Consider the following 27,731-nt stretch of genomic DNA (forward strand, 5'->3'; position numbering starts at 1 on the left):
TGTTTTGTCTGTAGGACACCAGGAAAGTGATTTGGATTATTTTACGAGTCAATTTAAATAAAAATGGTGTAGCCATGTGTGTAGTGATCAAATTAGGACAAGCCCACCCCCTCTGTTACAGACAGGGGCTATAGTAGAGAAGAACTTAAATAATTTTTAAAAAAGACACAGAGAAATGGTAAGATGCATTAAGGTCAGCATGAACTAGATATCTGGCTTTTTTGAGAAACGGAGTACATACTGACAGACATTGCCACTTACCCTGATTGATGTCTGTATTTTCCTTCTGTGACAGAAATACTATACAGATACTTTGGAGTATTATTTTAACTGTGGTCTGCATTCCTGTGGCTGTTTTCTTCATCACAGTGCAAGGACGATCTAAAAGTAAGTGGGTTGGGGCAATGTGCTGACTGTCATTTGAATTTTCCATTACTGGGACCTAGCGGAGTAAGATGGTGCCCTGGAAGAGTAAAATGGTTCTCTAAAAGAGTTAAATGATGTGCATGTGAAAAAGACTGAAGGCTTGGAAAGCAGGAATATGAAGGGTCATTTTTTGGTAGTACTATTTCGGTTGGGAATCTTGGTTTTTATCTTGGTACTGAATTCTGTCTTTCTGCTGTAGAAAAGATGTTATTTGCCCAACACAGTAGATTCCCTCATGGGCCCTAATCCCTCAGCCTCCCTTAGTTTGGCTTCAGTTAGGAATGATATGAGTGCCTTTCCCTCAGCTCTACTGCCCCGAGTAACCTGGCTCCCATGATGGTGCAGATGAGATGTCCAGCAGTGAAGTGTGGGACGCCACTATGTACACTGCGGCAGAAGAAAAGCAAACGATCAAAATAAGTTTATTAGACAGAAGGCAAAAGTACAGAAATAACCAGTTTTTGAAGAAGGGGATAATTTAGAGGTAATTTAAACATTCTCAAATGTTCTCTTGAAGAACACATTCCCTAGATGTTAATTAGGGGAGATTTGGAGAAATACTTGATTAAATAAAGTTTAAAATTTTTACTTAAAAATTATGAGATATTAAATGGTAAAATGAATTATGAATCTCTAAAAGTATTTCGTATTTTCTGAAATATTTTCTGAAATATTCTTCCATGAAATTAAGATTTATAAATATCCAAATATTATGAAGTAAATTAATTTGAAAAACTACATAAAATGTAATTAATTAGAGTTCTTTTTACGTCCATAGATACTTGTTTTCTGTTTTCTTTGCATTTCTGATCTTCCCAATTATCCGTAAGAATTTTCTACACTTTTTTTCAGACTACTATACATTCTTTGCCTTTTTTTTTAATTGAAGTGTAGTCTTAAAGGGAGGGACTGAAGTGCCTGGACTCACCTGGTCAGCTCGAAGGTCTTTGCAGGCTTGAGCCATTTGAAGCATGTAATGTAGTAACACAGGTTCATTGCTTAAGGCTCTGTCTTGTCAAGACAGCTGGAAAGACGTTTTACCTCTTGTCCTAGTTTCCTTAACAACCTCATGAGGGTCTGTTTCCCTAGCAACTACAAGCACAGCACCTGGTAAACCCACACATCGTGGTCCTCGGGCACACAGCTTGGCGAGTAGACGAGGGCCCTTTCCCCCTTGGCTGAGGCAGGCCAGCTCCAGCATGACTGAACAGCTTGGTGAAAGCAATGCAGCCTGGACTGTCGACTCTTACCCTTATCTGCCCGCCAGGTGCCCTTGTGGGGTGAGCAACCTGCACAACATTGTGGGACAGCCTGACTGGCCCCAGGCTGGCTCAGACCTCAGACTTGAACTCCCCCACCCTCCCTGCCCCAGGCCTATTGCAGTTCACTTGCTCATCCCTCTGAGCAGCTTAGCTTCCCTGTGGACCAGAGGTCAGCCAGCCGCGGGCTACACCCAGCCCACTGCCTGTTTTACTAGAGAACAGCCACATTCATCCTTTTACATGTTGTGATGTGTGTGGCTGTTTATTGTGCCACCACTTCCGAGCTGAGTGGCTGTGACAGAAACCACATGGCTTCACAGAGACTGAAACATTATCTTGCCCTTTACAGAAAAAGTTTGCTCACCCTGTCCTAACCTTTGCGTGTCTGGATCTCAGTTCACCAAGAGTCCCCAGGTCTCCTAGTTTTTATGTTATTACTCAGAGCCTGTTTGTTTATTGTTGGTTTCTACTCTTCTGCCCAAACTACCCCATGCAAGGGTGTGTGCTTCTGAGGGCACAGCTTGGGCGGCTAGCGTGCCTGGTGTGAAATCCACCTTTGCTCCTTATTAGCCTGTAACTTGGGGAACCTCTCTTTACTTGGATGTAAGAGGGAGATGGTAGTAGCTGTGCCGATTACCCGAGTTAACACACTCGGCTCCGACAGGGACAGATGCGATAGGATGATAAGCAGTTAGCAGTGGGTTTCAGCACTTTCCTTTATAAGAAGCACACGGAGTGTTGGGCATTGCATACCTGACTATGGATCCACCCCACAGGCAAAGGAAGCTGGAACTTGCTGGTTCGGCTCTTCCCTGTCTAGGTCTACCTCCTTCCACGACCGCCCCCTTTTGCACTCACCTCCTCAGGGCTCCCACTCCCCTTCCTATGCACACCTCACCAGGTGTCCCACACTCTTCTAGCAGGGGCGCACTGGCAGTCCTCCACTGCCCCCATTTTTGCCTCAGGCTCCCAAAGGGAGGGCCGGCCGAGAGCAACTGAGGATGGAATGGGGTCAGCGATTAGCGACCAGTTAGCTTGTGCCAGTGAGGATCAGCCCCTGGACCCCGCAGGGCGTGGAAGTGTGGATCGTCAGCTTGGAGGGCCCTCCTTGAACCTGATGTGCCAGTTTCCTGCAGCCTCTGCTTTTTGCTGCGCAACGTGAGCAGCCAACAGCAATCCTCCAACTGCTCGGCTTTCTCTGGAGCGTCCACCTCAGCCTAAACCACGGCTCCTGGCCGCTTTTAATAATCGTCTCTTACCGATTGTGACCATCATACACTCCTATGTCCTCATCCGCCAACAACTTCCCTTTCAGGGCAGGGCAGCTGTCCTTCCCCCACTCCCAGCGTGGCCCTGCTGCAGACCCGGCGACCCAGAGACCCTGCAGTGGAACATGTGACCCTCAGCCAGTTCTTCCAAGGCTCTGGAAGGAGGGCGATATGAATGGAACTTGCCATATGTGCCACATTCAACATTTAGGTCCTCCACAAGAAGTAGGCTTATTGCCAGTCACACGCCGCTCAGTAAGGTCAGGGTTAGTGAAGTGAATACAGAGCTGGAAGCTGAGGAGGAACACCATGGGGCCATGGGGCAGGAGGCTAAAGTTGTGCAGGGTTGCCAGAAATTACCCCTTACACAGGCTGGAGGATGCACTGAGGATGGAGTCAGCTGGCATCAAGCCACAGAGAGCTTTTAAAGGCCAGAGGGTGCCACGGAAGAAGTTTAAAGCAAGGCTGCAAAAAATGACATTTGTGTTTTAGGAAAAGGGTTCCAGTAGCTTCTTGGAAAATGGTTTTAAGAGGAACATCTGTGGAATCTGACCAGTTAGGAGGCTTTGCAACAGTCTGGGCAAGAGATAGTGACCCGATTTGGGATGGTAATTGTTGAGAAATGAAAGAGAAGAGGTGCCAGATTCAAGAATCATGAAGGGATTAAATCAACAAGACATGGTGATGGGTTAGACAGGGTGATGAGAACATGGATCTTGGGGCTTGGGCTCTTGGAAGATGGTATTACTACCAACTGAGATAGTGGGGAAGAACAGGTTTGTGGGGCAAGGATAGTTCATTTTAGGACATGCTGAGTTGGTACTAAGGGGCGTCACATGGGAGGTTGCCAGTTGTGCAGATGTTTGTCTATGATTCTGAAGCTCTTTAGAGAAGCTGACCTGGTAGGGTAGGGATTGGGAAGTCCTCAGCACAGAGGCAAGTGAAACTGGGAGATGGATGGGTTCACCAGAGGCAGAGGAAAAGAAATGGAATGCAGGGAGGAGACAGAAGGAATACTCAAGGAAGTAGGAAGGAAACCAGAGTGCACATTATCTTGGCTGCCAAGGAGGATTTTCTAGTAAGAGGAAGTGACAGCCACATCAGACATAGTATGACAGTTCTGATTGTGGAGTCTAAAAAATTGGCCTCAATTTGGGCAATGCCAGTTGCAGTGACCCCAAGCTGACATCACACAGCATCATCCAGATGCCAACACCTTTCATTCAAATGGGTCTCATTAGGTAATCACCCACAGTCATTCTCATGTCCCCGTCTTCTCCTTCAAAGGTTAGATCATTTATTTGTATGGTGCCCTGGCTGACACTGAAATTATGGATGCATAGTGAGTGTGTTCCATATTCTTAACTCAGTGCCCTTTCTATCTGCCACTGTCACCTCAGAGTCAGCCAGGGTCAGTGCAGGGGTAGATGTAGGCATCCAGGAATGAAAATGGATTTTCTCACTGTGGGGTTTACCTCCCAGCATTTGAGACCATCTTTGTTTGCCCTTCATCTCTGGGTAAGGCCTGTGCCCACCTCAGCACTGTGAAGCAATGCTGGTTATTACTGGGGGTGGTGCCTGTGCCTCTGCCCCTTTACTTACCTCTGGTCCTCTGTCTCCCTGATGCTTGCACACACACCGATGAGCGTCTGGTGTGTGCAAAGGTTTTGATGCCTCTGTATCTAGGGACGCAGCTGTGTACAACAGATGGGAGATGCTTGATTGCACAAAGACCCTGGCGAAGTGGGATGGCCTAGGATTCAGAACATAGAATAAGGACTAAAGAAGACCTTTCTTCTCTGATGCAGGAGGAAAGGTTGATGTAGACAGAAATAATTTGGAGGTAACAAGGGAGAAAACATTCATCTAAATGTCCTCCATTTGTTCTAGACACAAGAATTCTTACCCTGGGATCCATAAGGCCCTTGGCAGTCTGTGGATAGAATTCAGGAGTCCAAAAAATTACATTTTTCTCTTTTCGGCATAAATATAAATTATTTAACAAACACTTACATAATGCTATGTTCTGGTTACTGTTCTATATCCTTTAAAGCATTGTCTTTAATCTTCAAAACGAATCTGCGATGTTGGTAACTACTGTTGTCTCTTTTTTACGTAAGAGGGAAATGTATTAGTTATCTATTGCTGCATAGCAAATTATCCCAAAACTTACCAGCTTTAGACAATACACATCATCTCATAGTTTCGGGGCTCAGGAATTTGGGCATGTCCTCTGCCTCAGTCTCTCATAGGGCTGCAATCAAAATGTTAGCCAGTTTCAAGGGCTCATCTGAAGATTTGATTGGAAAAGGATCTGCTTCCAAGCTCAAGTGTGTTTTTTGGATTTGGTTCCTCAAGGGCTGTTGGACTGTGGGCCTCCGTTCTTTGCTGTCTGTTGGCTGGCTTCCACCCTCAGTTACTTGCCACATGGGCCTCTTCAACTTGTCAACTTGCTCCATCAAAGCCAGAAAGAACAGCAAGTTTGCCAGCAAGATAAAAGTCACAAAGTTTTGGAACCTAGCAGAAGTGATACCTTCTCATCATTACTTCTATTGGTTAGAAGCAAGTTACTCAGAAGGGTGGGATTATATAAGACTGTGACTAGAAGGAGGCAGTGATTGCTGGGGGCCGTCTTAGAGCCTGCCTACCACAGGGACAGAGGCCCAGAGGGGACTATTACTGCCCAAGGTCACACAATTAGGGGCAGTGTCGGGATTCCAAATTGAACAAACAGTGCAGTTCCAGGATCTACGTTCCCCTTGCACTTTGTCCCTCCTTGTGATGTAAGTTAGATGTACCAGTGTGCGCATAGACTTTTCTGTAAGGTCACAGAGTTTGTGGATGAATATTTCCTGAAAGGAAAGAGTGAATAAGATATTAACCCCTTATCAGATACATGATTTGCAGATATTTTCTTCCATTCATAGGCTGCCTTTTCATTTTGCTAACGGTTTCTTCTGCTGTGCAGAAGCCTTTTCCTTTGCTGTAGCCCCACTTGTTTATTTTTGCTTTTGGTGTCAAATCAAAAAAATCATCTCCAAGACCAATGTCAAGGAACTTATTACCTCTATTTTCTCCTAGGAGTTTTATGCTTTCAGGCCTTACATTTCAAGTCTTTAATTCATTTTGAGTTAATTTTTGTGCATGGTGTAAGATGGTGGTCCAGTTTCATTCTTTTGCATGTGGCTGTCCAGTTTTCCCAGCATTATTTATTGAAGGGACTGTCCTATTGCCATTGTATATTCTTGCCTTCCTTGTCGTAAGTTGATTGACCATATATGTGTGGGGTTTTTTTTTTTTTCTGGGCTCTCTATTCTGTTCCACTGATCTGTGTCTGTTTTTATCCCAGTACCATACTATTGTGATTGCTATAGCTTTGTAATTTAGTTGGAAAGCAGAGATCATGATGCTGCCAGTTTTGTTCTTAAGATTGCTTTGGCTATTCTGGATCTTTTAGGGTTCCATACATGGGGAAGTGAGGCTCCTCAATGTGACAGTCAAAAGGCCAGTGAACAGCAGAGCCAGGACTGGAGTCTGCCACCCTGGGGCAGAGCTCTCCGACCTTCCACTCAGGGCTCCGGGAGAAGCAGGACAGACTCTGGGTGAAATAAGACCCAAAACTGTGCCCTCACTCCCCAGACCTCCCTGGAGGTCCCTTTAAAAGTTGGCTGAAACTTAGCAGCAGAGAGAGGGGCAGGGGAAATAGAGGAGTGAAGAAAGGACAGAGATCCAAGAGTGGGGAAGGGGGAGAAAATGGAGCAAAGGGGAAAACAGAGGGGATGTGAAAGTGTGAGTTGGGAGGACAGAGAAGGGGCAGTGCCAGAAGCCAGATCTCGGGTCCAAACAGCATTGCTCAGAGCCCTGCACATGACACCCAGTGGTCACTCTGTGCCCTCCATCTCTAAAGCTAACTTCGGTCTGAGCAATTCTGACTTCGCTCTCTCCAGCCAGATGGGTTGTAGAGAGCTATGTAAAGTCTCCATTGGTTTAGCATCAGTGTCTTTGTCAAGCTCTCTCTCTGTTTTTTAATCACATTTGGTTAACAAAAGACAATCATTGTGTCCTGTCCTCAACATTTTACATCATCCAACTCACCCGTAGTTTTATCCCTCTCTGCGAGGTTACCTGAGTCAAGCCATAGAGACACATTCCAATCTTCTAAGACTGCTCAAAGCCTGCTTTGTTTCTTAAATCAGGATAAGCCAGTGCTCTGGAGAAAACACACATGCTGCTGAGTCCTCTTCCTCTCCCAAGTTGGTCATCCTTGCACCCTATGGGTGCAGTGTCTCCAGCAGTGAAGGTGTTGAGTTCTCCCACACTGGGATCCACATGAGCCCATTCCTGCTACAGAAATTTCCAGACAGGCTAGGGAAAATGACATTACCCACCTCAGCAGCTGACTTGGTGAGGATTAGCATCAGAGACTCAAACACCATGGAAACTCAGAGTCACGGAGCCACCGAACCTAAGCTGGGGACTACAGTTCACCTGACAGAATGTCTCACCTTTACTTCAAGACAGAAAGACATCTTTTCCCAATCAGGGGAAGGGGTATATTGCTGACTTAGTGAAAATCACTGTGTTATCCCACAACAGAGATTCAACGGCTGCTGATATTTAGGCTGAAATAATGATACATTCCTAGTGAACTAAACTTTCTACAATTCTAAACTGCTCCTACATAAACCTAGCTATTCTTTAATCTATAAAGTCTGCTTCAACTAATTTTAGTATAGCCACCCAAGCTTTCCTTTTCTTAGATTTTTTATGGGATTTTTTTCCCCTTGACTTTTTAAACTTAAGGTTTTAGTTTGTTTTATTTTTAAGTTATGTCTCACATAAGGATCATGTAGTTGAGTATCTTATTCAGTCTAACCATCTTTACTTGTAGTTAGTACAGTCTAAGTACAGTGCTTACACTCAGTGGAATCAATGATTTAGCTCCATCATCTCAATATTTGTTTCCTATTTCACTTTTCTGTTGTGTGGGTACACTTAATTTTTTTAATTGAAGTATAGTCAGTTACAAGTGTCAGTTTCTGGTGTACAGCATAGTGATTCAGTTATACACATTATATATTCCTTTTCATGTTCTTTTTCATTAGAGACTTACTACAAGATATTGAATATAGTTCCCTGTGCTGTACAGAAGAAATTAGTTTTCTAAATTTATTTTTATATATAGTTGCAAATCTCAAACTCCCAAATTTATCCCTTCCCACCCCCTTTCCCCTGGTAACTATAAGATTGTTTACTATGTCTGTGAGTCTGTTTCTGTTTTGTAGATGAGTTCATTAGTGTTCTCTTTTTTCTTAGATTCCATATGTGAATGATATCATATGTTATTTTTCTTTCTCTTTCTGTCTTACTTCACTTAGAATGACACTCTCCAGGTCCATCCATGTTGCTGCAAATGGCATTATTTTATTCTTTTTTATGGCTGAGTAGTATTCCATTGTATAAATACACCACAGCTTCTTTATCCAGTCATCTGTCAATGGACATTTAGGTTGCTTTCATGTCTTGGCTATTGTAAATAGTGCCGCTATCAACAGTGGGGTGCATGTGTCTTTTCAAATTAAAGTTCCCTCTGGATATATGCCCAGGAGTGGGACTGCTGGGTCATATGGTAAATCTAGTTTTAGTTTTTTGAGGAATCTCCATACTATTTTCCATAATGGCTGCACCAAACTACATTCCCACCAGCAGTTAATTTTTAACATCAAACCATAATATTGCATTGTGGATAAAAGCATTAGCTCTGGAGACAGGCTGCTTGGGAGCATTTCCTAGTTCCACTGTTTGCTGTGTGAGACCCTAACTGTGTTTCTGAACCACTTTCAGCTTCATTTTCTGAACAATAAAATGGGATAATGATAGCAATTATCAGAACTATCTGATAGGGTTGAGAAAGTTAGTTTTTAAAAATCAAAGGTAAAAAAACACTTAATAGTAATGTTTATATAATATACTTTCTATTAATCTTACCTGTAATTTTATTAAAAAGTAAACATAATTTCTAAAGCTAATACACTTCCACAGCGACCCTGACCAAAAAAAAAAAAAAAAAGTAGGAGCTGCATCTGCTACCCTCTGCCACCTTCCATATCAATGTTTTCTGATAATTTGGATTGACATTGTACTTCTTTTCTCCAAGGAGAAATTAGCTCTTCAAATTTTTACCAAATTTTTACACATGACTATTTCTTTTCTCTGACGTCCTCTTGGATTCTGTAGCAGGTGCTGTCAGTGCTCTGCGCATAGCCCTCTGGCCCTCCTGAGTTCAGCAGTAACAGAGATGTTTGCCCTGACATCTTTCTACATCAGGAGCCTGGATCTCTCTTCTCTACCTGAGAGCTTTCTCAAGCACCAGGGAGCTTTCTCAGCTGCTGAAAGGAGCAGCCAGAAGTGCAGGGGATGTCAATCTGTGGATGGATGGCTCAGCATCCCTGTCCTCTGTCAGTGAATCTGAGGCATTTTTCTCACACCTGTTCAGAGAGTTCCAATTCTCCACAATATTAACCTACTCATTAATGCATGCTTTTTTAGCTCTTCTTCCACCCTTGCCTCACTTTCCCAGTTTCCTCACTTGTGTTTCCTGAGATCATCTTCCAAATAAATACTTGCACCCAAGTCCTTCTCAAATATTCTTTCTGCACCCATTGAGATCATCATATGCTTTTTATCCCTTGTGTCTTACATTGTGGTGGTTTAAAACAATTTATTTTAAAATATTAATCAACATTGCATTATGAAAATAAACTTAATATGGTTGTGGTACACAGATCTACAGATAAATTGACTCATTTTGTTAACATGGTATCCTATAATTTTCATTTCTTGTAATGTCTTATCAAGTTTGGGCATCAAAGTTATGCTACCCTTACAAAAAGAGATGGGGAGTCTACCATATTTTTCTATTCTCTAGAAAAGATGTGGGAGGTTTTTATTTCTTCCATTTTAAATGTTTAGAAGAACTCCTCATGAAAGTCACCAGGACTTGTAGATTTCTTTATGGGATGATTTCTGTGTTTTATTCAGTTGCTTTAATAGATAGGCCTGTTCAAATTTTCTATTTTTTCATGAGCTGGTTTTAGCAAGTCATGTTTTCATCTAAGTTGTCTGATTTATTGCCAAACTAGTTCATAGTATCTTCATTATGAATTTTGTAATCCTGTGGAATATCTTCTCTCTTTTCTAGCCCTTCTAAGGATTTTGTGATTTTTAAATTTTGGTGTCATTGCAGTGGTATTTTGCACATGAGAGGAGGCAAACATTATTTTATTGTTCCCTATTTAACCATAAATTGAGTTACTCTTTTCTTTCATTTTTTTTATTGAAGTATAGTCAGTTTACAATGTTGTGTCAATTTCTGGTGTACACCATAATGTTTCAATCATATTTATACATACATATATTTGTTTTAATATTCTTTTTTATTATAGGTTACTACAAGATACTGAATTTAGTTCCCTGTGCTATAGAGTATGAACTTATTGTTTATCTATTTTCTATATGCCAGTCAGTATCTGCAAATCTTAAACTCCCAATTTATCCCTTTCCACCCCCTTTACCCACTGGTAACTATAAGTTTGTTCTCTTTGTGAGTCTGTTTCTGTTTTGTAAATAAGTTCATTTGTGTCTTTTTTTTAGATTCTACATACAAGCGATATCATACGGTATTTTTCTTTCTCTTTCTGGCTTACTTCACTTAGAATGACATTCTCCAGGTCCATCCATGTTACTGCAAATGGCATTATTTTATTCTTTTTTATGGCTGAGTAGTATTCTATTGTGTATGTATGTATGTATATGTATATGTGTGTGTGTGTGTGTGTGTGTGTATATAGACCACATCTTCTCTATCCATTCATCTGTCTATAATTCTTAAACTACTCATTTACTTTTGAGTCCGGGCAGAAAAAAAAGGAAGAATTTCCCAAAGAGATTACCTTTTGCAAAGGATGTAAAATCAACTCTGACGGCTTCTGAAGTAAAAATTTCTGAAGCTCCCACTCTGTGCTCCCCTGCCCCCACCTCCTCATCTTGCACTGCAGGGGTAGTCACACACTGGCTCTTTACTGGAGACAGAATTTAAATAATGGCTTAAGTATTTTTCTGTTTTCCCCACTAAACATCCTCCACTGGTATCCAGGTCAAACTCCTTACTACCAGGGAAAACCACCCTATTTTACCTGAACTGTCCAACTTGACCAATCCTACCCCAGCCTTTTATTGTTTAAATAGGGACAAAAATCACATCTCAGAGTTGCAGTAAGGATTAGAGATAATACATCAAAAGTAACAAGCATGGTACTTGATTTATAGTCATACCATAAATTGTAGTTATTATTGCTTTCCAAGCTTATCCCCTCCCCCGTAACACACTGGACTGTAAGCTCATAGCGAGATGGGCGATGTTTTATTCACCTGTGTTAATCTCTCACTTGTTGTCAGTAACAAGCACAAAATAGATCACAAATAGATTTTTTTCTTTGAGCGTCAGAATTGAAGTCCGCGTATTCCAATAAAAATCTTGTCTCTTAGATTCTTGGAACCACTACAAAGTTTCACAATTTAATAAAACTACTAAGGTTATTTCCTGTATTATATAAAAGCGTATGTTTGAGTGATAAGGCATGGATATATCACCAGCACTGAGTACAGTGCCTAACACATATTAGGTAGTTAATTTTTTAAAATGTGATTGTATATTGAAAGGGCAGAGGAGAAAGATACTCCCCTACAGAATCTGAGCTATTCTCAAATATGTACTTTACCAGCACGATGCCTGGCCTATAAGGATATCCAATGGTTTTAAATAAAGTATTTTTTATTTTATAAAGAGCTCTTTCAAATCAGTAAATAAAGATGAACAGGCTAAAAGACTGGCAGAAACGAAAACCAAGAAAATTAACAAAATGCATATCTGAATATTCAACATAAGTAGTATTCAAAAACTACAGATTTACAGAAGAGAATATTCTACCAACATACAAATAAATTCAAATAGATGAAGAAATAGCTTAAAAGATTTTATGTAGAATTGATGAGGGTTCAGGGAATAAGATTCCCTTATAAAATGATGGTATGTTGGCACAATATTGCTCAGAAGAACAATTGAAAAGTGCATATCAAAATTTTAAAAATTAAACAATGCTCTTTGACCTAGCATCTCCTTTCTTAGGAAGTTGTTGCAAAGAAATTATCAGACAACTGTGTAAGGATGTGGAGGCAAAAATATTTTACTTACGGAAATAAAAAGTAAAAATAAATGGACCTTTGTCAACAGGGAATGTTACGGAGACAAAGCTCTGAAGAAAATAATATCAACAAGTTAAGGCAACTTTTATATCGTAATTACTGATGGAGATTAATGGATTTTTCTTTCAAAGTCAAAAATAAAATAAAATAAATAATAGTGGTGACCAACAGATGGCAGCATGGCTCTTTTTTGCAAATGGAATACTTCTTCAGTGGCTCCAGGTTGTCACTCCCGAAGTTCACAACTTCCTTATCCAACCAAGGTTTGTAATATTACAGTTTTGAATTCAAAACTGAGGTTATCAGGGAACAAGGAACTTATAGTTCTGACTTCTCACATCCTTTCCATGCCTGACTTGCAGGAATTCCCTTTATAGCATCACACACAGCGGTTCACCCCAGCACATTGGAACACCTCCTACTGAAACTGCCCACTGAGATGTTAGGGAGCTCTGTACTTTAGAGTGCTTCTTTAAATGAAAGTATACCCCCCAGTGACCCAAGTCAGCTCTGGTCTCTGGCACCCCAGAGAGCACATGTGCTCTCCTGTCTAGAATTTGGAAACATTTAAAGACAGCTAGCACTATTTTCCCCATGGTTAATCCTATTATCTTTTCCAGGTAGGAAAGTCCCACGTTTTCTGCTTTTCTCACGTTTCTGTGTTACTTTCGTTTTCTCTTTGTATTTTGCTCTCATTCCCACATTTTCCAGGTAGCTAGTGCTTGGAGCATGGGCCCTTGGAATCCTGGCACCAGTGTTTCCTAGTTGTATGTACTTGGGCACATAAACGCTCTTGTCTTCGAGATTTTTTCAACTATGACTTAGGAAAATAATAAAACCTATGACCTCATAGGTTGGTGGTGAGGGTTAAATAAGACAGTTCATGAAAAGGAGACCGCACAGTGCCTGGCACACAAGAAGTGCTCAGTTTGTGTTAGCTGGAACTAAACTGTTTTCTGTAAAATAATACTCAGCTAATCATGGGAATCTTGTGAGAATGTCAGTAAACTGCCTAACACAGCGCCTGCTGCCTAGTAAGCATGACACGGGAGGGCCAATATGCAGGGATGCCTAAGGCCTCAGTGACTCAAGACTAATGAAAACATAAATGAGGGCAAGAGTGGTGGTTTGTTTTTTTCTGTCTTTGTTTTGTGAGACTATTTTTTAACATGGTTTTATGTTTGAAGCAAAATGAAGAGGAAGGTAGAGAAATTTCTCATAGACTTCCCTACCCCTACACATGCATAGTTTTTTCCCCCATTATCAACATTTCCCATCGGGGGCATATTTGTTGCAATTGATGAACTGACATTGAACATCACAGTCACCCCTAAATTCATAGTTTACATTATGGCATTATGGTTTCATGCTTGGTATTGTACATTTTATGAGTTTAAAGAAATGTGTAACATTTATCCATCATTGTGGTTTTGTACCAAGCATTTTCACTGACCTGGAAATCCTCTGTGCTCTGTCTGTGCATCCCTTCCCTGACACCCTTCCCTGGCAAACACTGATTTTTTTTCTTTTTATTGTCTCCATAGTTTTGCTTTTCCAGCATGTTATATAATTGGAATAACAGTAAATAGCAAATAGCTCTTTCAGATTGGTTTCTTTCTCTTTATAATATGCATGTAAGTATCCCCCATGTCTTTTCATGGCTCATTTCTTCTTATCACTGAATAATATTCCATTGTCTGGATGTACCATGATTTATTTATTCATTCACCTACTGAAGGACATCTTGGTTGCTTCCATGTTTTGGCAATTATGAATCAATATGCTATAAACATCCATATGCATGTTTTTGTGTGGATGTGTTTTCAGCTCCTTTGGGCAAATCTGAAGGAGCACAGTTGTTGGATTGTATGTTAAAAGTATGTTAATTTTGTAAGAAACTGTCAAATTGTCTTCCAGAGTGGCTGTACCATTTTGCATTTCCACCAGTGATGAATGAAAGTTCCTGTTGCTCCACATGCTTGTCAACATTTGTTATTGTCAGTGTTACGGATTTTGGCCATTCTAATAGGTGTGTGGTGGTATCTCATTGTTTTAATTTGCATTTCCCTGATGACACATGATGTGGAACATCTTTTCATGCACTTATTTGCCATCTGTATAGCTTTTTTTGGTGAGGTGTCTGTTCAGGTCTTTGGCCTATTTTTTTAGTTGGATGGTGTATTTCCTTATTGTTGAATTTTAAGGGTTTTTGGGGTTTTTGTATATTTTGAATAACAGTCCTTTATCAGATGTGCCTTTTGCAAATATTTCTCCCAGTCTGTGGCTTGTCTTTTTATGGACACAGACTATCTCTCCATTTACTTAGTTCTTCTTTAGTTTATTCGTCAGAGTTTTATAGTTTTTCTCATACAGATCTTATACACATTTTGTTAGATTTATACTCAGGCATTTCATCTTTCTGAACTCTAATGTAAATGGTATTGTGTTTCTAATATCAAATTCCACTTGCTAATCACTTGTATATTGTTTACATAGGAAAGCAATTAATTGGCAGTCTTAAATTTATATGCGTTCATAAAATATCTTCAAAATATATAAAGCCAACATATTCACAATGGAAGACATAGACAGATTTGCAATTATACTTGGAGATATTAAGCCACCTCTCTCAACAACCGGTAAAACATGTAGAAACAAATTCAGTAAAAGTATAGAAATATTAAACAACAAGAAAACCAAATTGACCAAAATGTCACATGTAAAGTATAAATTCCCAAAATGGCAGAATACCCATTTTTCTAAAGAGCACATGAAAAATTTACCAAAAATGATCACATTCTAGTCCATAACACAAGTCATAGTAAGTGTTTAAATTATACAGATCTTATTCTCTGGCCATAGAGTGGAAAGTAAATAATAAAGGTAATAGAAGAAGAAAATCAACAGCTGACCTAGAGGTCTTGTTCCAAAGGGATGATTCTATCTTAGACCATTCAGGCTACTGTAACAAAAATACCATTAAGTTAAGTGACTTAAAAACAGCAGACATTTATTTCTCACAGTTCTGGAGGCTAGGAAGTCCAAGATTAAGGCACTAGAAGGTTTCATGTCTTGTGAGGGCCCACTTCCTTGTTCATAGAGGAGCATCCTCTACTAGCTTCACATGACAGAAAGGGAGAGGGGGCTCTCTAGGGTCTCTTTCATAAGGACACTAATCCCATTCATGAGGTCCCCATCCTTGTGTCCTAATCACCTCCCAAAGGCCTAACCTCGAAATACCATCACACTGGAGATTAAGTTTCAACATAAGAATTTTGGAGGGCACCAAATATTCAGCCTATAGCATCCTTCCACCTCAAACAACTACAAAACTGGAAAACATTATCTGAAACAATGGTTTTAGTACACTGGGCAGTAGGCAGCTCAGGACAGCAATCTCTGAAAGAAGGGAATCAAATGAGGTGAGCCCTGTGATTGCCCCAGATTACTCCCTGGAGAGAAGCCATGGCACAAGGTAGAGGAACCCAGACAGAACCCAGTGGTCTTGTGAGCTGAACAGTGTTCAGCCTTCAGAGAAGCTGAGGCAGGTAAAATTTGTGAGACAAAATACTGTAGAATTGGAAGGTGCACAGAAAGAAACTCCAGAGGCCTGCAGTCTCCTTAAGTTTTTGGCTGTGTAATGGTCTGCACGTGCACATAAGGACACTACCAAAGGCTGGGGAAAGGAGGACTAGGCTCTGCTGCTTCCAAAACTCACACAATGGGGTGAGTTTCCATAAGACAGAATGAAAAGACTTCCTAATTCATTAGACGAATTGCAGGGCCAAATTGTCTCCAGACTTAAAGGATGCTCTGAAACTATCCTACAAAAGCTGAAAAGCAATCTAGTCCCAGAAAAAAAGCCCAGCAATATTTAAAGTATTATAACAAAATCCAGCATGAAAAATAAAATTCACAGTACCTGGCATACAATCAAGTTACCAGACGTGAAAAGAGACAGGAAAATAAACCCTGTATTACCCATATCCAGGAAATAAATTAATCGATAGAAACAGACCCGGAAATGACACAGATGAACAAAACAGCAGACGAGGGCATAGCTCCTCATCTTGTTCCTGATCTAGGGAGGACTCATTCAGTATCTCTCCATTGACTATGTTGTTATTTGTGAGATTTTCATAGATTCTATCTTATGGAGGAAGTTACCTTCCAGTCCTCTTTTACCGAGAATTTGTTTCATTTATTTTTCCTTTATTCTGGTAATTTAGTCAATTACATAGGTTAGTGTTTTGGCCGCTTTTTTAAATGTCAGGGTTATTGGGATAAAATTTACTAAAAGGAAAAGAGAAATGTTTAATCATATAATTCTATCAGTTTTATTCATAGTTGTGTACCCATAGTCAACATATAAAATATTTACACCCCATGCAATAGGATAGGATAGAGATATATAGACAAAGATATATTTTAAGGAATTGGCTTACTTCACATATAATATAAAAAACTTAAAAATGCATACTTCCAATTCTTCCCTCCCATCCTTTGTGCTAAATATGACACTGTATTTTTATATGTGTTATAAACCCCATATCATGTTATCATTTTTCCTACATACAGTTAATTATATTTTTGAACAGCTTTTTAAAAATAGTCTTTTGTATTTACATTTATTTTCACTATTTCCAGAACGCTTCACTTTTTTTTAATAGATTCTGTCTACTAAAATATTCTTTCTTCCTAAAGAATGTCCTTAACATTTTTGTACCATACTTGCTGCTAATGGTGTCTCTCAGCTTTTATTTGTCTCATAGAGTCTTTATTTTACCTTTCAAAGAGTCCTCTCCCTGACTAAAAACCTATGTGTGATTTTTTTTCAGGCCTGGCCATAGACAGTTACACAGTCTTTGTTGACCTGAAACAAATAGATTGCCAGATATTTCTCCAGCAAAGATGGGTTATTCAGGATCAGCAGAGAATTGCAGTTTGGGATCTGCTACCGTGGTGAGCCACATGGAAGTCCCACGTGGAGAAGAAGGAGAACGCTTTTATAGAGGAGAAGAGGAAGTTGGAAAGGCTATAGTTAACAAAGAGTGTCTGGCTTTCCATTGGCTGAGTCCTTGCCAGGAAGGAAGAGCTGTCTCCTTCCTACTGGGCTTTGCAGGTGTTGCTGGGCGTGAGTGCTTCTCCTCCTGGCCTCCTGGCTCTATTTAATTGAGATTTCTGTTTGTTAATTTTTTATCTGGCTGCCTTCCCCACACCAGGCTTGGTGTACAGCCAGCGCCCCTCAGTCTGGGAAGGGAAATGCAGTCAATGACGCAGGCTGCCAGGCCGCCCGTGCTCTTTAGTTTATCTGTATCCCTAGTCCAGGTGCCTCTGGAGTCCTCTTTATTGGAGACTCTTGGCAGAGGCCTTTCTCAGACACTTCTGCTGAAGCCCCTTTGTTGGGAAGAAGGTTGAACCTTGAAGCCATCTTCTCCGCACTGACTCAGCACCCAGTAGTTTTCCAAGTCTAACCCTCCCTACGCTCCCTGCCCCTGGCCTCTAGATCCATAAAATTGCAGGAACTCTCTGATCAGGGCTCCCTCCGTGGGAGACAACCCCCTCCCCTGTGCTAATCCACTTGATTGGTAAGTGACGCGCCATTCCGTGAGGCTAAATGGAATGGAGAAATCGGTGCTTGCTTGTGTTTAGCCTCTTGCTTGTACTGTGACAGTAAGTGATTAAAGACTTGACTGCTCTTTTCATTTTGTCTTGTCTTAATTGGCTCCTCCAGCATCTGGCAGCTCAGCTCTCTCTCGCTCAGCTGAGCCCCTGACACTTGACTTTGAAAGACATTTTTATTGTGAAGAGAATTCTAGGCAGACAGTTTTGAGAACTTTAAAGATGTTATACCATTGTCTTCCCGCTTGTCATTTCTAACATGTGTTTCTGTCTTTATTCCTCTAACGTAATGTCTGTTTTTCTGAGTGTCTTCAGGACTTTCTCTTTACCATTGATTGTCAGCAGTTCAAAAAAAAATGAGTTTAGATTTGTGGGTGGAGTTGTTGTTTATTTGGTTGGTTATTTGGGGGTTTTGTTACCTGTGCTGCTCAGTGTTTATTCTGCCTGGGGTTTTCTAAACATCGACCTTTGCCTTGATAGTTTTCATTGCTTTTGGAAAATTCGTGGTCATTATCTTTACAAATATTTCTTCTGCTTTGTTCTCTACTTTCTTCTCCCAGTGAGACTTCAGTTATATTTATGTTCGTCTGTTTGTCATAATGAAAAAAACATCTAATGACTGCTGGGTTTATCGTGCCAGTATTTTGTTTTGATTCTTGTATCTACATTCGTGGGTGAAAAGACAATCCAGTGTGCCTTTCTTATCCTGTCTTCATCTGACTTTGCTGTCAAGTTAAACTAGCCTCATGGAATGAATTGGAATATCGTTCCCTCCTTTTCTATATTCAGAAATTTTGTAAAGGATTGGAATTAACTCTTCTTTGAAATTTGGGGAATTGCTTAAATAACTTGCTGTACTTGTGTCTCCTATAAGAGAAGTTAGTAACTATTTTTGCAATTTCACTAATTGTCATAGGATTATTTCCATTTATTTAGGTTTTTAAATTTATTCTTGATATATTTTAACAAGTTATAGTTTCTCAGAAACATTCATTTCATCTCAGCTGTTGAATTATCAATATAAATTTTTTGATGGTTGTGTCTTAGTATGTTTTAATCTATACTGGATTGGTAGTTATGTGTTTTTTAAAATTCTCTTGTCCAAGAACCATCTTTTGGATTCCTAGATTCTATCCATTTTACTTGTGTTTCCTTAATCATTTTTGTTGATTTCCTTTGTTTTCTTAATCTACTCTTAGTGCCTTCCCACTACTTTTGCTGGAATAATTTTGTTGTATGTTTCTTACCTTCTTTGTTTGGACTCACTGTTATTCTGCATTCTCCATTCCTAATATAATAACTCATAAGTATAAATTAAGGTACAAAACCAAAATTTTTTTTTGATCCATGAGTTAGTCACAGTCATTAATTTATTGATGTTTTATTTAGTATGATTTCTTCTTTGACTACTCATGGGTTATTTATAAATGTGCCTTTAATTTGCAGATATATTAGGGATTAAACTCATCTTTTTGTGGTCAATAAATATGATCTGTAATGATGCCTTTTCTTTGAAATTTGTGATGAGTTTATGACCCAGTTTGTACAGAATCAATTTTTGTAAATGTGTTTTATAGCCTTGAGAAGACTATGTGTTCTTTAACTGCCAGATGCAGACGCCTGCATATCTACATTAGATTCGGTTACTTGTGTGTTTCCAATCTTCTTGACTTGGAAGGTATGTTTAAATATTCCATCCCGTTGGTGGGTTTCTTAGTTTGTCTCAGTGATTTTATTACTTTGTGCATTAGCAACTTTAAAGCTATTTTATTATTAGATACATATAGGTTTAGAAGTGATGTATCTTCTAGAAGAATTTTTTGTCATTATGTACTTACCCCCCATGCCTAATGATGTGTTTCATCTTAAAATATTTTTTGTAATATAAAATAGTCACACCAGCTATTTGGTTTTGGTTAGTCTTTGACTGATACATATTTTTCCATCCTTCTATTTTCAAGCTTTCTATGTTCATATGTTTTGGGCATGGCTATTATAAATAGCATGAAGTTCAAGTTTTTAAAAATCTAATCTGACCATTAATGTCTTATTAATTGTAAGTTTAATACACTAGCCTTTTAGTATTTTTTTATATTTAATGTTTTACCATTTAACCATTTTACTTTTTAATTGCTATTAGTACCATTTTAAATATTTCCCCTTCTTTTTTAATTGCATGAGTTTATTTTCTTCTTCAACTTCTCTCTCTTTCTGATTTGAAAATTATGCACCCTAATCTTTGTCTGGCTACCCTTGAATTCTTAACATGCATTCTTATGTTATCTAATTTTAAACAATTATTTGACATTCCTCCCTTCCCTTTCCATTCTGTAGATTGTCCTGGTCCCTTGTTTTTAGATGTTACTACCACTATTATATAAAAAACTTTGTTAGTTGTTTCTACATATTTACCAATTTATTGTTTTCACAGATTATACATTCTTCTAGGATCATTTCCCATCTCCTTGAAGTCCAATTTCCACATTACTCTATGGATTTAGAGAATTCCACATCTCTTAAAGTCCTTTTACATTCCTAATGGTAATATTTATAAATATTCTTTCTAAGTTCACCAATTACCTGAGTAGTGCCAGAACTAGTGGGTGTTTTCTTTGTATGTTGCTTCATCTTTATTAGCTATTTGACACTTTACTCTGTTAAATGTCAGTCCATCATTGGATTTTGTGTGTCAGCTTCACTTGATTTTCATCTATCATTTAGTTTTATGTAATGCTTCTGATACTCCACATGCTCCCCGAAAGTCAGGTTTTATGTAGCTCCACCCGAGGCTCTCTTTCTTCATGGAACAAATACTTAAGTAGAATAGGTAGCCTCTAGTGAAATTTTTTAAATGAAAAGCTTTAAATAACATGTTACTAAGTCAGAAACTATATTCTTAGTCTAGATCTCTTTGATAAGATCCAGACATACTTCTGTACTGGACATCTCCAATCAGACTAATGAAAGCCACCAGAGATTCAAATTTTCCACAACTGAACTCATTTTCCACCAAACTCAGTGTACTATATACCTTTACCCATCTAACTGAATAATCCAGAACCTTGAAAATTATTCTATGCTCTCTCTCAAGTCGAAGGTGATAAGTCAACAAATGATCTTCAATCATCATTATACAGTGTCTCCATCTTCCCATTCCCACTGCCACTGACCTCCTTCCAGGATTACAGCGTGCTCTCCTCACTGACCAACCTGCTGCCACCCTGGCCATGGAATACATATACTTCCCACACTGCACCCCAGGTAATCTTCTAAAAGCTTAAGCTTTTCCGTGGCTCCTACTACCTAACAGAGATGAAATTTGGTTTGGATCTCTTGATAATTAACACATTACTTTAGTTACCAACATTTTAGAATTATATTTTACTTACTTTCTGGATCTGAGTGTCTCCTGACAATCTGGGTGGCCTGGCAACACTGAGCCTACATCCTACATGGCAGCATTTGACTGGACTGATTAGCAGCTGCCCAGATTTCACTAAGCTTATGTGTCAATGAATAATTGGTCTCCAACTTAAAGATTTAAACCATAACTCTGTGACTTAGAACATAAAACACTTCATAGTATTGATGCTTCCTAACTCTGTCACTGCTTGCACAATTTCACAGGCTTTCTTTGATCTTTAGCCAAAAAGCACCAGTAACTTTATGTAGAAACATGCCATGATGTTGGATACATATGTGCCTTCAAACTTGCTGTTTCTTCTGCCTAGAATGCCCTTCCCAAATTGTCTCCATCTAGTTAATTACTACTCAATTTTAAAAACTCAAGAGCCTTTTTTTTTTTTTGTGGACAGCTTTCCCACATGTGGTCCCTTGCATGCAAAGACTTGCCCTCTGTTCCCCTGCAGGTCCTTGCACATACCTATTTCATAAAGTGCCAGGCATACCTCTGCATCTCCACTGTTGATCTGCGTGTCTGTCTACCCTCTTTAGGTTCTTTTCATGAGTGGGGAGGGGGAGAGGAGCACAAAGCCTAGTCCTGTTTGTAATTATGTTTTGAGCACTTTGCTTGATTCTTAACACTTGGTTAGCACTCAGTAAATGAATGAGCTTATTTATTTAGAAATTCCAGGAGTTTATTAAGATGGGGAAATGTAGATAAAGTAGAAGATAACAGAGAGGAGAGAGAAATAGAGTCAGAGGAGAGGAAGTGGGAGGGAGATGGAGAGAGCAAGGGAGCACAGCAGTCATATAGTCATGGGCCCGCCACCCTGCACTCTGTTCGCTCATGTTTTTCCTTAGTGTTTTAAGATCAAAATAAATTCAGTGTCTTCCGTCTTTCTCTTACTTCCCGCTACTACTCTTTTAACACTGCCACCAAAATTGCTATCCTGGGGTACTTCCTTTGCATAAAGGTGATTCACAAACAGAAAGGTATTCTTTGTTTGCAATATCCGAAAAAGTAATAATGCGGCCAGAACTGTTTGAGTTCCAACAAAATGACAAGTAGTGTATGTAATAGTAAATCACAAACACTTACATAGAAACTACTATCATTCCTCTAAATCCCTTTATGTATATATCTCACTGAATATTCACATACAACCTAGAGAGTCTTGTACTACTAATAGCATCATTTTTATTTTACAGATGATGAAACTGAGGCTCAGAGAGGTTAAGTAAGTTGCCCGAGGATCACAGCTAATAGCCGGAGTAACCCGTGGATGAAAGCAGGTGGTCTAGTTCATGGGTCCGTGTTCTCAGCCACTACATCACACTGCTTATCAATGAACATGAGTTGAAAAAAACGTAGCAGATCCAAAACTTCAGGAGTTAAATGAAAATGAGAATTAGAGATATAAAATTAAAGAAAAACTGCTAGAAGAAGTGGAGAGGATAACATAGTGGGACACTTACAGACATACTGACATATGGGAGGCTCAGAAGTATCTACAGGTACGAGATGATCCCTCTCCCCTTTGCGCCCAGGTCCACCTCCGAGTCCTCCACCTCCCCCCAACCACTCATATTTGGGGGCTGGTCTCTTGCCTCCACCAATTTAAATTATTGCACTCTTCCCTGCTCAGAGCGAGATTGACACATGGCTTCATCCCAGCCTCTCTCTGACCTGAACACTGTGGTGATTCCTCTCGGAGGCTACTGTTTTCCAGGAGTCCGGTTATAGGTGAATTGACTTGTATTTTAAGAGCCAAATCTGTCAGCATGACTGAGAGCTCCTGCCCCCCGACCTTCCCATCAGTAGCTGGACATTCACCATCTGATCAGGTCTAGTGAATATACTGCAGTTAAGATCTTTGTGTTATGTTATTATCCACAGTAATGAAACTTTAATTTCACAAAAGTCCACAGAATTAGAAAAGTAACTTTATGTCCTTACATGAAATGACAGGCCTGGCTCACAGGCCTGGCTGAAATAATTCAACTCCTCGATGGTCACCGTGGCTGCTTGATGCAGGGGCTGGCCCAGGATCCTTTGTGTTAAGTGTACCCTCCCCAGAAAATTCAGTATCCAAAATTCAGCACATTCGGGGACTTTATGAAACAGACTGTTTTCCCCAGGTAATCATACAGGAGTCACTGAGCTTATTCTGGACCTAGACAAGGATAGCATTGACCCTCTGCTGAGAGCTGTTCCCAGGCTCCTGAAAGTGAAGGAATGCAGGTACTGAGCTGAGCTTACAGACTCAGGGAGATAATTCAGCCACCAGCCACTCTCCAGCCAGCCCTTCTGGACCTAAGTCTCTGGACACATCCAGCAAAAAATACAAAAAGTGAAGCGAGTCCTCCCATCTCCAAGGAAGAATGAGGGGAGGCTTGGACTTTGGTGCATAGGACAGAAAACCTGCAGCAGCTACTGCTGCCAAACACACTTAATGACAGGGGTGGCCCTTAAGCACCTTCCAGTGCTGGGCTCAGGGACTAGCAGGCGTCCTCCTGGAAGAGTGGTAAGCTGCAGCGAGAGAGCCCTGGGGAAAGACCAGGAGGGGCATGGAATGATTTATATCTTCAGTCTGGGGTCTCAATTTGATACACCGAAGTCTAAGGACCCTTAGAGATAATAGGATGGGGTCACATGTTTCTTCTGGGTTTTCTCCAAGCACAGTGAAGAAAACCAGCCCTTTTAAAAAAATGCCAGAGACATTCACTTATAAACACTACAGGCCTGGCACGGATGTTGCTTAAACAGCTTTCATTTGGTGAAACTGTTCTCAACTGACACAAAAGGGGAAAAGCCCCCTGTCTCTAGGTCCCCATCTCTGCAGAATCCAGCATTCAGTTGCTGGCAGCAGAGGGACTTGTGCATCCCACACTCCGTGAGAGGACCCAGGGAGAAGAGCAGGGTTGAGTGTAATCCCAGTCAAAATTCTGGCTGGGGTTTTTAAGGTATTGATTCCTGATTTTATAAAAAAATGCAAAAAATGCAGAAAAGCCAAAATAATTTTAAAGAAGTTGGAAGATTTATACAACTTCAAGATATAATTTGAGATGGATCACAGACCTCAGTGGAAAACCATCACCCTAAACCTTCTAAAAGAAAACATAGCAGATGGAGAGAGATTTCTCAGACAGAACGCAAAAAGCAGGACCCATAAAAGGAAAATTGCTGTTCAGTTAGGCTTTATCAAAATTAGGAATGTCCACTAATCAAGACAGCATTTTAAAATTACAAGACAAGGCTGAGAGAAAACATTTGCAAAACACGTATCTAACAAAGAACTCACACGAGTCTATACAAAGAATACCTACCAATCAACAAAAAGCCCAATTTTTAAAAATAGGCAGAAGACTTGAACATATACTTCAGAAAAAAAAACAACAGTAGTTTGCCAATTAACTCATGAAAAGGTGCTAAATATCTTTACCAGAGAAATGCAAATTAAACCCACAATGATATAGCATTTCACAGAATTTATAAAAACAATGACGAAAATAAAGACTGACTACATCAAATGTTGACAAGGATGTAACTCAACTGGAACATTCATACGTTGCTGGTGGGAATATAAGACATACAGCCACTTTGAAGATCTGTCTGGCAGTTGGTTATATAATTAAATTTACATCTTATCCTGTGATCAAACAGTTCCACTCAGGCATTTATCCAAGAAAAATTAAAGCATGTTCACAAAAAGATTCCAGCAAGAATGTTAGCAGCCCTGTTCATAATAGCTCCAAAAGGGGAACCAACATAAATGTCCATAAACAGTAAAATGACTGAACAGATTATAGCATGTTCCTCCAGTGTAATATTTCTCAGCAACATAAAAAATGAACCACTGACACATGAAATAACATGGATAAATCTCAAAGACAGAATCCAGACAGAGAATTATGGTGGTGAGCCCTAAATCCATTGACTGGTGGTTTTATTAGAAGAAAGGACACACCGAGACACCGAAGGTGGCAATGTGAAGGTGGAGGCAGAGATTGGAGGATGTCTGCAAGTCAAGGAGCATCAAAGATGGTCAGGAGCCACCTGAATCTAAAAAGAGACAAGGATTCTGCTCCAGAGCCTTCAGAGAGAACATGGCCCTGGCAACACCTTGATTTCAGACTTCCAGACTCTAGAACTGTGAATTTCTGTTGTCAGTAGGGGAAATATATGTATTTGTGAACACTTTGAGTGTTAGTTTTCTTCCCAACTGGTCAAAAACCAGTGAACGAAAATTATGCTGACCAGAAGTCAGTGTGGCTCTTTTTCAAATTGAGCAGTTTACCATCAATTCAAGTTAGCACTCTGGAAATACATAATGTTCTTAGCAAACTAAGGTTTGTATTATTAAGAGTCCTGGAACCAAAAACCCCAAATTGAAAGGGAACAAGAAACTTAGCTGGTTCTGACTCCTCACGTCTTTTGCATGCCTGACTTTCAGGAATCCTTTTCATAACATCACATACCGTGGTTAACCTCAGCCTAATAGCACAGCTCCTACAGAAGCTGCCCGTTCATGTTAGAGGGCTCTGTGCTTAAAAGTTCCTTAGAGATACTCCCATAACCCTAGCCAGCTCTGCCCATTGGAGCCACATAAAAGATGTCTGCTCCCCACCTCTACACAGCTACTGAAGTGTTTCCGTATACCCAGCTGTATTCCTCCTCATGTTTAATCTTACTTCTCCAGTGTACGCGTGTGCAGATATGGCCTCAAACGGCTATAGCCAACAAGCAGCCCAGAGCTATGGGGCCTGCCCTACCCAGCCTGGGCAGGGCTGTTCCCAGCAGAGCAATCAGCCCTACGGACAGCAGAGTTACAGTGGTTATGGCCAGTCACCGGGCACTTCAAGCGATGGCCAAAGCAGCTATGGTGGTTCTCATGGACAGATGCAGAACCCAGGCTGTGGCACACAGTCAGCTCCCCAGGGGTATGGCTCAGCTAGTGGCTATGGCAGCAGCCAAAGTTCTCAGTTGTCTTACAGGCAGCAGTCCTCATACCCTGGCTATGGCCAGCAGCCAGCACCTCGGGAAGCTACGGTGGCAGTTCTCAGAGCAGCGGCTATGGCCAGCCCCAGAGTGGGGGCTACAGCCAGCAGCCTGGCTATGGTGGACAGCAAGCAGCATAACCCCCCTCAGGGCTATGGACAGCACAACCAGTACAACAGCAGCGGGGGTGGTGGAGGGGATGGTGGAGGTGGCTACGGCCAAGACCAGTCCTCCATGTGTGGTGGTGGTGGTGGCTATGGCAGTCAGGCCCAGAGTGGTGGTGGTGGTGGCTACGGGGGAGGCCAGCAGGACCGTGGGGGCTGCGGCCAGGGCAGCAGCGGTGACAGTTACAATCGCAGCACTGGTGGCTATGAACCCAGAGGTCGTGGAGGTGGTCATGGAGGCAGAGGCGGCATGGCCGGAAGTGACCGTGGTGGCTTCAATAAATTTGGTGGTCCTCGGGACCAAGGATCACGTCACGACTCTGAACTGGATAATTTAGACAACAACAAGGCCTGGGGGAGAATGTTACAGTTGAGTCTGTGGCTGACTACTTCAAGCAGATTGGTATCATTAGGACAAATAAGAAAACGGGACAGCCCATGATTAATCTGCACACAGACAGGGAAACAGGCAAGCTGAAGGGCGAGGCAACGGTATCTTTTGATGACCCACCTTCTGCTAAAGCAGCTGTTGACTGGTTTGATGGTAATTCTCTGGGAATCCCATTAAGGTTTCATTTGCTACTCAACTAGCAGACTTTAATCGGGGTGGTGGCAATGGTAGTGGAGGCCGAGGGCGAGGAGAACCCATGGGCCGTGGAGGCTATGGAAGTGGTGGCAGTGGTGGCGGCGGCCAAGGATTCCCCAGTGGTAGTGGTGGCGGTGGAGGACAGCAGCAAGCTGGGGACTGGAAGTGTCCTAATCCTGCATGTGAGAACATGAACTTTTCTTGGAGGAATGAATGCAACCAGTGTAAGGCCCCTACACCAGATGGCCCAGGATGGGGACCAGGAGGCTCCCACATAGGGGGTAGCTATGGAGATGATCATCGTGGTGGCAGAGGAGGCTATGATTGGGGCGGCTACCGAGGCCGAGGAGGGGACCGTGGAGGCTTCCGAGGGGGCTGGGGTGGTGGGGACAGAGGCGGCTTTGGCCCTGGCAAGAAGGACTCCAGGGGTGGGCACGGACAGGATCGCAGGGAGAGGCCATATTAGCCTGGCTTCTGACGTTCTGGAGCAGCTTTTTTTCCTGTACCCAGTGTTACCCTCATTATTTTGTAGCCTTCCAACTCCTGATCACCCACGGGTTTTTTGTGTCAGACTATATAATTGTAACCATACCTCTGGTTCCCATTAAAAACCATCATTTTAGTTAAAAAAATAAAATAAAAAATAAAAATCATGCCTAAAAAAAAAATCTTGACTACAATGAGAAGGATGCAGTCCTTCTTATTCCATACAGCTAACCTTTCTTAAACATCTGTGAA

At 40.9% G+C, this 27,731-nt stretch overlaps 1 protein-coding gene and 1 pseudogene across 1 annotated transcript in view; both read left to right on the top strand.

Annotated features, from left to right (window-relative positions):
• Window positions 1–305: 305 nt before the first annotated feature.
• Window positions 306–27,619, top strand: LOC116277224 (RNA-binding protein FUS pseudogene; annotated as a pseudogene).
• DCTN4 (dynactin subunit 4) overlaps window positions 310–27,731 on the top strand; it is a 111,172-nt gene continuing 83,750 nt past the window's right edge. Inside the window, exon 1 of the mRNA XM_072954606.1 lies at window positions 310–387. The gene's annotated coding sequence lies outside the window, so the exon portion shown is untranslated. The remainder of the gene's footprint in view (window positions 388–27,731) is intronic.

This window comes from Vicugna pacos, chromosome 3 (genome assembly GCF_048564905.1).
Source record: "Vicugna pacos chromosome 3, VicPac4, whole genome shotgun sequence".
In the NCBI taxonomy this organism is placed as follows: domain Eukaryota; kingdom Metazoa; phylum Chordata; class Mammalia; order Artiodactyla; family Camelidae; genus Vicugna; species Vicugna pacos.